Source organism: Moschus berezovskii, chromosome 11 (genome assembly GCF_049115385.1).
Source record: "Moschus berezovskii isolate FMDL1 chromosome 11, NW_MosBer_1.0, whole genome shotgun sequence".
NCBI lineage: Eukaryota > Metazoa > Chordata > Mammalia > Artiodactyla > Moschidae > Moschus > Moschus berezovskii.
Genome location: NC_142470.1, coordinates 50,278,395 through 50,292,597, shown reverse-complemented (window position 1 = coordinate 50,292,597; position 14,203 = coordinate 50,278,395).

Genomic DNA, 14,203 nt, shown 5'->3' with positions numbered 1-14,203 from the left:
TATTGGCCTATAACAACAGCATGATAGTTCCTTTTATACAGCATAGTAATTCAAAACCTAGATAGCATATTAAAAAGCAGAGACATTACTTTGTCAACAAAGATCCGTCTAGTCAAGGCTATGGTTTTTCCAGTGGTCATGTATGGATGTGAGAGTTGGACTCTGAAGAAAGCTGATCACCGAAGAATTGATGTTTTTGAACTGTGGTGCTGGAGAAGACTCTTGAGAATCCCTTGGACTGCAAGGAGATCCAAGCAGTCCATTCTAAAGGAGATCAATCCTGGGTGTTCATTGGAAGGACTGATGCTAAAGCTGAAACTCCAATACTTTGTCCACCTCATGCGAAGAGTTGACTCACTGGAAAAGAGTCTGATGCTAGGAAGAATTGGGGGTGGGAGGAGACGGGGACGACAGAGAATGAGATGGCTGGATGGCATCACCAACTCTGTGGACGTGAGTTTGAGTGAACTCTGGGAGTTGGTGATGGACAGGGAGGCCTGGCGTGCTGTGATTCATGGGGTCGCGGAGAGTCAGACACGACTGAGCGACTGAACTGAACTGAACTGATACATTTCAAAATAATCACCATGATAATTCTAGTTACTTTCTCTGAACATACAAATATATTACATAATTATTGACCATATTATCCCCACTACATTTCATACCTGAGACACATTTAGTTTTCAACTGGAAGTTTCCCTTCCACCTCACCTACCTTCTAGCAATCTCATGTCTGTTTTTTGTATCTATAGCTCTGTTTCTCTCTTGCTATTTTGATATTGTCTATTTGTTTTGGCTTTCTGATTCCACATATAAGTGAAATTATACAGTATTCTTTTTTCTCTGTCTGATACACAGTAGGTCCATTTATGTTGTCCCAAATGACAAGAATTAATACTTTTTTTTGGTGAGTAATATCTCATTGCATATTTATCCACAAATTCTTTAACAGTTCATCTATTGATATGCACTTAGATTGCTCCCTTATCTTGGCCATTGCAAGTAATGCTGCAGTGAACAAAGAGATGCATATAAGTATTCAAATTAGTGTTTTGGTTTTCATTGGATAGATACCCAGAAGTGACATTTCTGAATTGTATAGGGTTCTGTTTTTAATTTGTTGAGGCTTATCTATACTATTTTTCATAGTGGCTACATCAATTTGCATCTCCATCAACAGTGCTAAAGTGTTTTCTAGGCATCCTTGGCAACAGTTACATTTTTCTCTTTTTTTGATAATGACAATTCTGACAACTGTGAGATGATATCTCATTGTGGTTTTTTTTTAATTTATTTATTTTAATTAAAGGCTAATTACTTTACATATTGTATTGGTAAGAAACAGATTTAAGGGACTAGATATGATAGATAGAGTGCCTGATGAACTATGGACGGAGGTTCGTGACATTGTACAGGAGACAGGGACCAAGACCGTCCCCATGGAAAAGAAATGCAAAAAAGCAAAATGGTTGTCTGAGGAGGCCTTACAAATAGCTGTGAAAAGAAGAGAAGCAAAAAGCAAAGGAGAAAAAGAAAGATATACGCATCTGAATGCAGAGTTCCAAAGAATAGCAAGGAGAGATAAGAAAGCCTTCCTCAGTGATCAATGCAAAGAAATAGAGGAAAACAACAGAATAGGAAAAGCAAGAGATCTCTTCAAGAAAATTAGAGATTCCAAGGGAACATTTCATGAAAAGATGGGCTTCATAAAGGACAGAAATGGTATGGACCTAACAATAGCAGAAGATATTAAGAAGTGGTGGCAAGAATACACAGAAGAACTGTACAAAAAAGATCTTCACGACCAAGATAATCATGATGGCGTGATCACTCACCTGGAGCCAGACATCTTGAAATGTGAAGTCAAGTGGGCCTTAGAGAGCATCACTACGAACAAAGCTAGTGGAGGTGATGGAATTCCAGTTGAGCAATTTCAAATCCTGAAAGATGATGCTGTGAAAGTGCTGCACTCAATATGCTAGTACATTTGGAAAACTCAGCAGTGGCCACAGGACTGAAAAAGGTCAGTCTTCATTCCAATCGCAAGGAAAGGCAATGCCAAAGAATGCTCAAACTACCGCACAATTGCACTCATCTCACACGCTCACTAGTAAAGTCATGCTCAAAATACTCCAAGCCAGGCTTCAGCAATACGTGAACTGTGAACTTCCAGACGTTCAAGCAGGTTTTAGAAAAGGCAGAGGCACCAGAGATCAAATTGCCAACATCTGCTGGATCATCAAAAAAGCAAGAGAGTTCCAGAAACATCTATTTCTGCTTCATTGACTATGCCAAAGCCTTTAACTGTGTGGATAAAATAAACTGGAAAATTCTGAAAGAGATGGGAATACTAGATCACCTGACCTGCCTCTTGAGAAACCTGTATGCAGGTCAGGAAGCAACAGTTAGAACTGGACATGGAACAACAGACTGGTTCCAAATAGGAAAAGCAGTACTTCAAGGCTGTATATTGTCACCCTGCTTATTTAACTTCTATGCAGAGTGCATCATGAGGAACACTGGGCTGGAAGAAGCACAAGCTGGAATCAAGATTGCTGGGAGAAATATCAATAACCTCAGATATGCAGATGACACCACTCTTATGGCAGAAAGTGAAGAGGAACTCAAAAGCCTTTTGATGAAAGTGAAAGAGGAGAGTGAAAAGGTTGGCTTGAAGCTCAACATTCAGAAAACAAAGATCATGGCATCTGGTCCCATCACTTCATGGGAAATAGATGGAAAAACAGTGGAAACAGTGTCAGACTTTGTTTTTTTGGGCTCCAAAATCACTGCAGATGCTGATTGCAGCATGAAATTAAAAGACACTTACTCCTTGGTAGGAAAGTTATGACCAACCTAGATAGCATATTAAAAATCAGAGATATTAATTTGCCAACCAAGGTCCATCTAGTCAAGGCTATGGTTTTTCCCTTGGTATGGATGTGAGAGTTGGACTGTGAAGAAAGCTGATTGCAGAAGAATTGATGCTTTTGAACTGTGGTGCTGGAGAAGACTCTTGAGAGTCCCTTGGACTACAAGGAAATCCAACCAGTCCATTCTAGAGGAGATCAATCCTGGGTGTTCATTGGAAGGACTGATGCTGAAGCTGAAACTCCAATACTTTGGCCACCTCATGCAACAAGTTGACTCACTGGAAAAGAGTCTGATGCTGGGAGGGATTCGGGGTGGGAGGAGATGGGGACGACAGAGAATGACATGGCTGGATGGCTTCACTAACTCGATGGACATGAGTTTGAGTGAACTCCAGGAGTTGGTGATGGACAGGGAGGCCTGGCGTGCTGTGATTCATGGGGTCGCAAAGAGTCGGACATGAGTGAGAGACTGAATGGAACTGACTGATTGTATTGGTTTTGCCATACGTTGACATGAATCTGCCCCGGGTGTACATGTGTTCCCCATCTTGAACCCCCCTTGCACATCCCTCCCCATCCCATCCCTCCAGTTCATCGTGGTTTTGATTTGCATTTTCCTGATGATTAGTGATGTTGAACATCTCTTCATATGCCTGTTCGCTATCTGCATATATGGATATATGGATTCAGTTCAGTTCTTTTCAGTCACTCAGCCATGTCCATCTCTTTGCAACCCCATGGACTGAAGCATGCCAGGCCTCCCTGTCCATCACCAACTCTTGGAGCTTACTCAAACTCATGTCCATTGAGTCAGTGATGCCATCCAACCATCTCATCCTCTGTCATCCCCTTCTCCTCCTGCCCTCAATCTTTCCCAGCATCAGGGTCTTTTCAAATGAGTCAATTCTTCACATCAGATGGCTAAAGTATTGGAGTTTCAGTTTCAGCCTCAGTCCTTCCAATGAGTATTCATTCAATGTATGGATTAGTGCAATTGAAATTAAAGAAAAAGAGGGGAATAATCCTTTTAAAACACAAACTTCTAAGACACTCTTGCCCAGCACTAAAGGTGGAGATTGATCAAGATAGTGAATTAGGAGAACATGGAACTCACCTCCCTCCACAAACACATAAAAAATTTCATCTACTTGTGGAGCAATGTTCACTTAAAATCAGTTGGAAACTGGCAGATAGGTTGTAAGAAAGATCCACATGAAATTGGATAGAAAAGAAAAAGAAGCAATCAGGTCAGGACATATTCCCCCAGGAATATGATGACTCAGAGGGAAAGAGAAAACACACAGGAGAAGATCTACCCTAGGAAGAGTGCCCTGTGATGGACAAAAGAAACAGACCTGAAACTGTATCTGAGGAGGTTGGGGGAATCCACTACTGGTGGTAACACAGGTGGCAAACCAGATGCAGCTTGGTCATCTGTTTATGGCATCTCACTGAAATGTGCATGAGGCCCTCTTGCTTCAGCACTGCTCCCCTCTGAGTCAAAGGTACCAATGCTGGCAGATGGGAGAGAACACACTTAAAATGGACAGAGGAAAATTGGACCCAACGCCTCAAGGATTCTGCTCTAGAAACTTAGGATCCAATCCCACATCTGGGTAGTGATGGCCAGTGAGCAGAGGGAAAGTCCTAGTTCAAGCCTGGCCCAGCATGTGTATTTCAACCTGCTACAAAGATGAGAGCTGCCAGAACATCCTGAGGAAAGATGTGACTTGTAATTTTATCAAATCCAGCTCTCCCAACAAAGGCACTGGGCACACACAGACTGTACACCACTGTTTAAGGATACAACTTTAAACCACAATAGGGAACTGGTTCACTTAATTCAAAGAGAGAAAATTCAAAGAAAGAAAAATTATCAAAAGAATACAAAGGTGCTGCTTTCAACTGAAATAGTATGAGAAACAACTGAAAAAATAAATAACGACACAAATGATTTACCAGAGGAATAATTCAAAGCATTAGTAATAGGAATGCTAATGAAATTAAGGAAAATAGGTGAATAAATGACAATTATTTAAATTACAATAAGTTACAAAAAAATGAAATAAAGAACATCACATTTACCAACATTGGTATAATAGTGGTGACAGAAGGAGAGAAAAAAAGAGAGAGAGGTCAAAATATATTTAATGAAATTATGGCTGAAAACTTCCCAAATCAGGAGAAGGAAACAGATAACCAGATACAGGAAACAGAGAGGGTCCCAAACAAAATGAACTGAAACAGATCCACACCAAGACATACTGTAATTAAAACAGCAAAAGTTAAAGATAAGGAGACAATTCTAAAGGCAGCAAGAAAAAACCAGAGTCATATACAAGGGAATTTCTATATGGCTATAAGCTGATTTTTCTGCAAGAATATTGCAGGCCAGAGGAGAGAAGCATGATATATTTAAAGTGCTGAAAGGGGAAAAAAAATTCAAATTAGAATGTTATGCCCAACAAGACTATTTTTAAAATTGAAGGAGAGATAAAGAACTTCTCATACAACCAAACAGTAAGATTCCATCAGTACTGAAATATCCCTAAATGGAATTATTAAAAGGGTGTTCTTTAAGTGAAAATGCTATCTTAAGAAGTATCCATAGGAAAAGAAAAATCCCAGTAGTAATGGTAAATATAGCAAATGTTGAGTATAAACCACTTAAGTAAGCTAATGTGAAGATAAAAAGTATAATGCATCTTTGATAGCTAATTACACGAATCATTTTTTCCAATTTTAGAATTTTCAAATCTTGGTTTCAATGCACTTATAAGAATTCTTTGAAAAGTTGAAGTAATTATAATCAAGAAAATTACAAAAAAGAAAGCAATACATTAGTTTTGACAAATGATGAATGTAACTAACTGAATCCTTTAACTCATATTTTATCACATATATTTTATTATAATAAAAAATTTCTTATTCTTTTCACCTATAATTGGAATTAATAATTAATAATTTTCTAGGTTTTATAAGAAGGAAAATTGAGAAAGATGATTTAAGTACAATGACTTGGTCTCATGATTAAGAATGGTAATATATTAGATAAAATATAAGGTATTATAACTTTCAGCTTCATGAGAAGGTTGAAAACGGTAAATTGCTAATGTTTACAGATGACAAAATTCAGTAATATTAGCGTGTAAAGATATAATTGCTTACCAGTAAAAATATGAAAAACAGTGTAGTTCTAAAATTTATAAAGTCTAAATTCTAACTTCTATACTGTTCAGTATTTCCTGTTAATGGAAATATGTATATAGTGAATAAGGAAATAGAAATAAAAGGTACTTAACATGGAGAACGTCTAATTAATATCTACAGAACACATATATCATTCACTAATTTAACAAAGATTATTAAAAAACACAGGCAAAAACTGCTCTCTACATTAACTGAAACGAAACATCCTAAAATACATAAATTTTTTTTCAAGTAATTAATTTATTTTTTATTGGAGGCAAATTATTTTACAATATTATATTGGTTGGTTTTGCCATATATTGACATGAATTCGCCCCAGGTTTACATAAGTTCCCCCTCCTGAACCCCCTCCCACCTCCCTCCTCCCTTTATCCTCCCTCTGGGTCAACTTTTTATCTGGGAAATACCTAATAGAGACTATTCTTTCATTACCTGTCCTTCATCCTCTAGGACCAAAACAGAACTTGCTTTTTTTTGTGTGAAGTGTCCATTCAGAGCACTATTGGTTGATCATTCTGCCCTCTTTTCAAACAGAGGCTAACTTTTATTTATTCTAACTGGTGACCTCAACAAATTTAGTCAATAACCCCAATAACTTTCCTGTTTTCCTCTCCAGCTTATTAATAATTTCCTCAGCAACACATTGGTAACTTACTTACATCTTGACCCCATTGTTATTCGGGTTGAAAATTCAGTAGCATCTGGACCTCATTGTTCTTTGCCATCCCCATGTCATTTCTGCTTACCTCAGCAAAAACTGGATCCACTCAGAATGACTGTTTCTTATAAAAGAGTATATTTTCCTTCCTTCCATCCCACAATCTTACTAAAATCAGTTTTAACATCATTGAACTCTTTATTTTTTAAAATCTATCAGTTAAATTTAACTACAAAAATTCTTATATTCTAACAATGCCTTGGTCTTCCATTTCATTTATACCAAAGTAGGTACTCAGAATGCACTAAATCATAGAATTTCACAAGACGTGTCTTGATAATCTTCAGGTATAGTACAAGCTCACTTCTCATTTCAAATTCAAGCAGCAGTGTTTAAGGGGCATGAAAATTCTAACCATTTTAATCTGAAGTCATAATTTAAATTTATTTTTTTCCCTTCCTAATTAATGCTTAGTTCAGCTCAGTTCAGTCACTCAGTCGTGTCTGATTCTTTGTGACCCCATGAACTGCACACGCCAGGCCTCCCTGTCCATCACCAAATTCCGGAGTTCACCTAAATCCATGTCTATTGACTCAGTGATGCCATCCAACCATCTCATCCTCTGTCATCTCCTTCTCCTCCTGCCCTCAATCTTTACCAGTATCAGGGTCTTTTCAAATGAGTTAGCTCTTCGCATCAAGTGGCCAAAGTATTGGAGTTTCAGCTTCAGCATCAGTCCTTCCAATGAACACCCAGGACTGATCTCCTTTAGGATGGACTGGTTGGATCTCCTTGCAGTCCAAGGGACTCTCAAGAGTCTTCTCCAATGCCATAGTTCAGAAGCATCAATTTCTTCAGGGCTCAGCTTTCTTTATAGTCCAAATCTCACATCCATACATGGCTAGTTAAAAAAACATAGTCTTGGGGAGACAGACCTTGTTGACAAAGTAATGTTTCTGCTTTTTAATATGCTGTCTAGGTTGGTCATAACTTTCCTTCCAAGGAGTAAGCATCTTGTAATTTCATGGCTGCAATCAGCATCTGCAGTGTTTTTGGAGCCCCCCGAAAATAAAGTCACCCACTGCTTCACTGTGGCTTGAAAAATCTGTTTCCCCATCTATTTGCCATGAAGCGATGGGACCGGAAAACATGATCTTATTTTTCTGAATGTTGAGCTTTAAGCGAATTTTTTCACTCTCTTCTTTTCACTTTTATCAAGAGGCTCTTTAGTTCTTCTTCAATTTGTGCCATAAGGATGGTGTCATTTGCATATCTGAGGTTACTGATATTTCTCCCAGCAATCTTGATTCCAGCTTGTGCTTCCTCCAGCCCAGCATTTCTCATGATATACTCTGCATAAAAGTTAAATAAGCAGGGTCACAATATACAGCCTTGACGTATTTCTTTTTCCATTTGGAACCAGTGTATTGATCCATGTCCAGTTCTAACTGTTGCTTCCTGACCTGCTTGCAGGTTTCTCAGGAGGCAGGTCAGGTGGTCTGGTATTCCCATCTACTTCAGAATTTTCCAGTTTATTGTGATCCAGGCAGTCAAAGGCTTTGGCATAGTCAATAAAGCAGAAGTAGATGTTTTTCTGGAACTCTCTTGCTTTTTCAATGATCCAGCGGATGTTGGCAATTTGATCTCTTGTTCCTCTGCCTTTTCTAAAACCAGCTTGAACATCTGGAGATTCACAGCTCACATATTGCTGAAGCCTGGCTTGGAGAATTTTGAGCATGACTTTACTAGCATGTGCCATGAGTGCAATTGTACGGTAGTTTGAGCATTCTTTGGCATTCCCTTTCTTTGGGATTGGAATGAAAACTGACCTTTTCCAGTCCTGTGGCCACTGCTGAGTTTTCCAAATTTGCTGACATATTGAGTGCAGCACTTTCACAGCATCATCTTTTAGGATTTGAAATAGCTTAACTGGAATTCCATCATCTCCACTAGCTTTGTTAGTAGTGATGCTTCCTTAGGCCCACTTGACTTCACATTCCAAGATGTCTGGCTTTAGGTGACTGATCACACCATTGTGATGATCTGGGTAGTGAAGATCTCTTTTGTACAGTTCTTCTGTGTATTCTTGCCACCTCTTCTTAATATCTTCTGCTTCTGTTAGGTCCATACCATTTCTGTCCTTTATTGAGCCCATCTTTGCATGAAATGTTCCCTTGGTAGCTCTAATTTTCTTTTAGAGATCTCTAGTCTTTTCCATTTTATTGTTTTCTTCTATTTCTTTGCATTGATTGCTGAGGAAGGCTTTCTTATCTCTCCTTGCTATTCTTTGGAACTCTGCATTCAGATGCTTATATCTTTCCTTTTCTCCTTTGCTTTTCGCTTTTCTTTTCACAGCTATTTGTAAGGCCTCCTCAGACAGCCATTTTCCCTTTTTTGCATTTCTTTTTCTTGGGGATGGTCTTGATCCCTGCCTTCTGTACACTGTCATGAACTTCCATCCATAGTTCGTCAGGCACTCTGTCTATCAGATCTAGTCCCTTAAATCTATTTCTCATTTCTACTGTATAATTATAAGGGATTTGATTTAGGTCATAACTGAATGGTCTAGTTATTTTTCCCACTTCATTCAATTTAAGTCTGAATTTGGCAATAAGGAGTTCATGATCTGAGCCACAGTCAGCTTCTGGTCTTGTTTTTGCTGTCTGTATAAAACTTCTCTATCTTTGGGTGCAATGAATCTAGTCAATCTGATTTCGATGTTGGCCATCTGGTGATGTCCATATATAGAGTCTTCTCTTTTGTTGTTGGAAGAGAGTGTTTGCTATGACCAGTGTGCTCTCTTGGAAAAACTTTATTAGCCTTTGCCCTGCTTCATTCTGTATTCCAAGGCCAAATTTGCCTGTTACTCCAGGTGTTTCTTGACTTCCTACTTTTGCATTCCAGTCCCCTAAAATGAAAAGGACATCTTTTTTTGGTGTTACTTCTAAAAGGTCTCATAGATCTTCATAGAATCATTCAACTTCAGCTTCTTCAACAATACTGCTCAGGGCATGTACTTGGATTACCATGATATTGAATGGCTTGCCTTGGAAACGAACAGAGACCATTCTGTCATTTTTTAGGTTGCATCCAAGTACTGCATATCAGACTCTTTTGTTGACTATAATGGCTACTCCATATCTTCTAAGGGATTCCAACCCACAATAGGATATATAATGGTAATCTGAGTTAAATTCACCCATTCCAGTCCGTTTTAGTTCGCTGATTCCTAGAATGTCTACGTTCACTTTTGCCATCTCCTGTTTGACCACTTCCAATTTGCCTTGATTCATGGACCTAACATTCCAGGTTCCTATGCAATATTGCTCTTTACAACATCAGACATTGCTTCTGTCACCAGTCACATCCACAGCTGGGTGTTGTTTTTGCTTTGACTCTATCCCTTCATTCTTTCTGGAGTTATTTTTCCACTGATCTCCAGTAGCATATGGGCACCTACCAACCTGGGGAGTTCATTTTTCAGTGTCCTATCTTTTTGCCTTTTCATAGTGTTCATGGGGTTCTCAAGGCAAGAATACTGAGGTGGTTTGCCATTCCCTTCTCCAGTAGACCACATTCTGTCAGACCTCTCCACCATTGCTCATCCGTCTTGGGTGGCCCCACATGATGTGGCTTTATTTCAGTGAATTAGACAAGGCTGTGGTCCATGTGATCAGATTGGTTAGTTGTCTATGACTATAGTTTCAGTTTGTCTACCCTCTGATGCCCCCTCTCAAAAGCCTATCATCTTCCTTGGATTTCTCTTACCTTGGACGTGGGGTATCTCTTCACGTCTGCCCCAGCAAAGCGCAGCCACTACTCTTTACCTTGGACGTGGGGTTGAGAGGAGTGGTGGCCAAGAGGAGTTACCCCACATCCAATGTCAGGATCTGAAGCCGAGAGGAGATACCTCACGTCCAAGGTCAGGAGCGGTGGCTGTGAGGAGATATCCCATGTCAAGGTAGTTAATGCTCAGAAGTATCTTAGTTCCGCCTTTGCAAAAAAGCATTAGTAAAATACAAGTAATTGAATAAGAAGATTGAATTATCCAGATTAAATATTGTTCTAGTTGTTTGCCAAATTGGGCTAAAGTTTGGGCAAGGTGCAATGAGACAATGGATGACATGGACAAAAGTAGATAGTTTACCTATCACAATCTTTCTCTTTCCCTATAAAACTTCCAATTTAACCCTCTAATTGCAGATATATTTCTATTATTTATCATTAGAAAAAATCCAAACAGCATTAGATAAATTCTATCTGAACTATCAAATGCTAGGCCACAAAGACTGTGTTGAATTGAATGACATCTTAGATTCAATAAAATATCATAGTTTTGTTAAAGCTAATACAATGATTATACCTGTAATTTGGAGAAGAAAATGGCAACCCAATCCAGTATTCTTGCCTGGAAAATCCCGTGGCCGGCGGAGCCTGGTAGGCTACAGTCCATGGGGTTGCTAAGAGTTGGACACGACTGAGCGACTTAACTTTGACTTTTCACTTTCATGCATTGGAGAAGGAAATGACAACCCACTCCAGTATCCTTGCCTGGAGAATCCCAGGGACAGAGGAGCCTGGTGGGCTGCCATATGGGGTCGCACAGAGTCAAACACGACTGAAGCGACTTAGCAGCAGCAGCACCTTACCTGTAATAGTTTCCTAACATCATTCCTAATATTAGTTTCAAATTACTATGAACTTCAAGCAAGGCAGATTTACACTTTTAGAGTTATGGAAGTCAGACTTTTGGAATGGGTGTCCCTGGACTAAAATCAAGACATTATCAAAGCTGCATTCTTTTATTAGAGGTGCTGGGGGGAATGCATTTCTTGCCTCTTATCTCTCAGAGGCTGCCCACATTTCTTGGCTCCTGGCCCTCTTCCTTTTCAGAGTCTGTAGTGTGTGACTGAATCTTTCTTTCATGACATCATTTCAGCACTGACTCTTCTATCTCCCTCTGCCATGGTTTAAATACACTCTGAATGCATGAAGCCTACCTGGATAATTCAGGAGAATTTCTCTACCTTAAAGTCAGCTGATTTAATTCTGTTTGCCACCTTAGTTCTTTCATACCATGTAACATAATATGTGTATTATTATGTGTAATATGTTAAAAAAGTTCTAGGGACTTTTTTTTTAATTGGAGGCTAATTACTTTACAATATTGCATTGGTTTTGCCATACATTGACATGAATCCGCCCCAGGTGTACATGTTATCCCCATCTAGAACCCCCCTCCCACCTCCCTCCCCATATCATCCCTCTGGGATATCCCAGTGCACCAGCCCCGAGCATCCTGTATCATGCATTGAACCTGGACTGGCAATTCATTTCACATATGATAATATACATGTTTCAATGCTATTCTCCTAAATCATCCCACCCTCGCCCTCTCCCACGGAGTCCAAAAGACTGTTCTATACATCTGTGTCTCTTTTGCTATTTCGTATACAAGGTTATTGTTACCATCTTTTTAAATTCCATATATATGTGTTAGTATACTGTATTGGTGTTTTTCATTCTGGCTTATTCTCTCTGTGTAATAGGCTTCAGTTTCATCCACCTCATTAGAACTGATTCAAATGTATTCTTTTTAATTGCTGAGTAATACTCCATTGTGTATATGTACCACAGCTTTCTTATCCATTCATCTGCAGATGGACTCTAGGGACTATATTTAGGGAGATCATCCAGTTTACCTATCACAACACTCAAATTTGAAAAAGCTAGAATAAGAAAGAGCTGACTTACACTGATTGAATATAAGTGCAAAATAACAATTTTTATTGTTTCAAATTAATTAATTATAGAACTATCTTACATATATAATATTGTGAGTGTTATACATCTTGACAAGTAAAGTTTGTTTTGAAAAATTAAGGATAGACAAAATTTATCAATATAATTCTCCACCAGTAAAATATATCAAAATACATGAAAATTTAAATTGATTCAACCAATTCATTCAGTAAAATGTAGCATCAATTCATGATTTAAAGGAGGACACAATGCTTTCTTATCACAACTACCGTGTCATGCACCTTAATTTTAAATGTGGTACAATGAGAAAAAACAGAAAGAACCCAGAACTGATCAAATTCATTATTTAGGTAAATTCCCTTCTTTTTCTAAGTTACACTAAAAATTGGCAATAAAATATACTCAAATAAATGGAATATTATTAGATAGGAAATAATGCTATTTTAATTATGCCAGTAATTTCTAATTTTTCTAAAAATATTCAGTGCAATCTTAAAAACTATCAAAACAAGAAATTTCATGAAAAATTCAAAGTGACCCTGAAATCCACTTGAAAGAGAGCTCTTAAATGAGCTAAGTTAATTTTAAAGAAGAATATATTGAGACTGTGTACCTTATCAATAGCAATACTTATGATAACTTATACAATAATAACAATAACTTATACAATACTAATAATATTTGACATTGCCACATTGATAGACAAATAGATCAGTGGAATAGAATTGTGAAGAAAAAAAACAGGTCCACATAAGTATGGAAATTATATATGACAGGGGTGATGTTATAAATCACGGGAGAAGGGAAGCATAAATATAAGGTCCTCCAGAAAGCTTCATATTTATGATTGAAATGTTCAATTCCTACTAAAATTAGGAATGAGATAAGATGCCTGCTAAAAGAGATTTTATTTAAATATGTACCACAAGATTTAAGGAAAGTAAGTAAAGGATAAAGACAAAATGAAATGGAAGAATTAATCTCATTTAACGGCAAATGATATGATTTGTTGTACAAATATCTTGAAAGTATATGAGTGAACTTTTATTTATTTATTTATTTTTCTATTGGAGGCTAATTATTTTACAATATTATATTGGTTGGTTTTGCCATACATTGACATGAACCTGCCCCAGGTGTACATGAGTTCCCCCTCCTAAACTCCCCTCCCACCTCCCTCCTCCCTTTATCCTACCTCTAAGTCATCCCCGTACACCAGCGCTGAGCATCCTGTAACAGGCTTCGACCCTGAACTGGTGATTCGTTTCACATATGACAACATACATGTTTCAATGCCATTCTCCCAAATCATCCCACCCTCGCCCTCTCCCACAGAGTCCCAAAGACTGGTCTATACATCTGTGTCTCTTTTGCTGTCTCGTATACAGGGTTATCATTTGCATCTTTCTAAATTCCATATATATGCGTTAGTATACTGTATTGGTGTTTTTCTTTCTGGCTTACTTCACTCTGTATAATAGGCTCCAGTTTCATCTACCTCATTAGAACTGATTCAAATGCATTCTTTTTAATGGCTGAGTAATACTCCATTGTGTATATGTACCACAGCTTTCTTATCCATTCATCTGCAGATGGACATCTAGGTTGCTTCCATGTCCTGGCTATTATAAACAGTGCTGCGATGAACATTGGAGTGCATGTGTCTCTTTCAATTCTGGTTTCCTCGGTGTGTATG